Source organism: Tupaia chinensis, unplaced genomic scaffold (assembly GCF_000334495.1).
Source record: "Tupaia chinensis unplaced genomic scaffold, TupChi_1.0 Scaffold000330_1, whole genome shotgun sequence".
Lineage (NCBI taxonomy): Eukaryota > Metazoa > Chordata > Mammalia > Scandentia > Tupaiidae > Tupaia > Tupaia belangeri.
The window spans coordinates 2,170,098-2,172,197 of NW_006159824.1; the positions used below are offsets into that span (position 1 = coordinate 2,170,098).

Consider the following 2,100-nt stretch of genomic DNA (forward strand, 5'->3'; position numbering starts at 1 on the left):
AAAGTGAGAAAGCAAGCCACCAGGTCCAGGACTTGAACCATGGTCGGCCACATGGGAGTGTCCAGCGCCTTAACCACCATGCCACCTGCTGGTCCCTCTTTTTTATATTTTTTAATTCTATTTTTGAAATTTTACTGCAGGGCATGTGAACTCATGAGAGAGAAAGTGAGAAATCACACCTAGAGAGGATGGCCACGCCACCATCCCTTTTCCATTCTCCTCTAGTGATTTTGGGCACACACCCATGGGTTTCTCAAGCCACCAGGTCTGGGACTGGAACCATCGCCAACCATGTGGGATCCAGCCTCCTTAACCACCATGCCACCAGATGGCCCACGCTGGGTTTTCTATTACCTTATACTGTTTCTTAAAATGAACTCAGGGTCCAGCAGGTGTCATGGTGGTTAAGGGCGCTGGACTCCCACATGGCCAACAGTTTGAACCCTGGACCTGGCAGCTTGCTTTCTCATTTTCTCTCTCTTTCTCTCTCTCTCTCTCTTTCTCTCTCTCTTTCTCTCTTGCTCTGTCCCTCTCTGGTCAAATCTAAATAAATGAATACATAAAATTAAATAAAAAATAATTCTTTAAAAAAAAAAAAGAACTCAGGGGCCAGCAGGTGGAGTAGTGGTTAAGGTGATACTCCCACATGGCCAGCCAAGATTCTAGTCCCGGACCTGGTGACTTGAAACTCACACTGGGCACGTGTGTGTGTGTGTGCCTAAAATTCCAAGAGGAGAACAGAGGAGAAGGGATTGTAGCATGGCCATCCTTTCTGGGGTGTGGGGGGTATGATTTCTCACTTTCTCTCTCTCAGTCTCTCTGGTGAACTCATGTGCCCTATAGCAAAAATCTCTCTAAAAAAATTTATAAAGGGGCCTGTAAGTAGCTTATGGATAGAGAGCTGAACTGCCACATGGCTGGCCATGGTTTGGGTCCTCGCCCTGGCTGGTTGCTTTCTTGCTTTCCCTCTTTCTGTGTGTCTTTCTCTGGTCAAATTAAAATAAATGAAAATAAATTAATTAATTAAATTATTTTTTAAATAAATAAAATAAACTCGGGATATGGCATAAAATGAATTAATGTTATTCCTTATACCCAACTTTACTGCTGCTAATATCACTTTTAGAATTTATATTATGTATTTTCTCTTTAAAATAATTTTTTTTTGGAACTTACATCTAGTTTTGTAACTAGATTTATAAAGCATTCTTAGACTTATCCCAGGACTTCCCCATTTGGGCTTTTTTATTTTACATCATCTCTTAGTGAATTGACGTAATTTCAGAAGAAAAAAGGGGAAGGAGACCTTGGTATTTCCAAACCCCAGCATTCCTCAGACATGCAAAATTTTTAACCAAATCATTTAGTTGTGTCTTTGAAGATAAACGACAGATGGAGCTAGATATCAGGTCTGAGAATATGAGTCCAAACCATGGTGCGGTGTTCTTAGCAGAGATCAGAGTGTCAGAACTCAGTGTTACAAGGCAGAGAACTTAAGAAACTCATGCTTTTCTCATTTAGCAAGTTTGTAAATCATCAGAAACATTTTTCAAGATAGAGAAAATTCAATTCCTGATTTTATAGACACAAAAATGAAGAGTGTAGGGCCAGCCAGTGGCCTGGTGGTTAAGGTGGCCGTGTCCAAAATGAAGGGTGTGGGCCCAGCCAGTGGCCTGGTGGTTAAGGTGGCTGGATCCCACATGGCAGATGGCATGGTTCAAGTCCCAGACCCAGCAGCTTGAAAAACATGCCAGGTACATGTGTGTGCCTGTCCAAAATCCCAAGAGGAGAATGGAGGAGAAAGGACTGTGGCATGATCATGCCCCCAAGGGATGCTTTCTCCCTCTCTCCATCAACCACATGTGCACACAAACCCTATAGAGAAATGTAAAAACAGAATAAAGATTATAAGACATTAAAAAAAGACTATAAAACATGTAATGTTGGCTTCTCTTCACTTTTCCCACACGATCTGACGACTGAGCCAACTGTCATAACCTCTCAGTTCAGAGCAGCTGACTTTACAGCTTTGAGATTTTTCTCTGTCCACTCACTGCAAGAGGGACAGATGGCAGGACATCTTTTTTTTTTTTTTTTTTG

General features: G+C 42.0%; 2 pseudogenes; one reads left to right on the plus strand and one right to left on the minus strand.

The window, feature by feature from the left end:
* Positions 1-468: 468 nt before the first annotated feature.
* Positions 469-2,100, minus strand: part of LOC102489088 (26S proteasome non-ATPase regulatory subunit 7-like) — a 10,502-nt pseudogene continuing 8,870 nt past the window's right edge.
* The window catches only part of LOC106735208 (28S ribosomal protein S17, mitochondrial pseudogene), a 1,524-nt pseudogene continuing 816 nt past the window's right edge, over positions 1,393-2,100 (plus strand).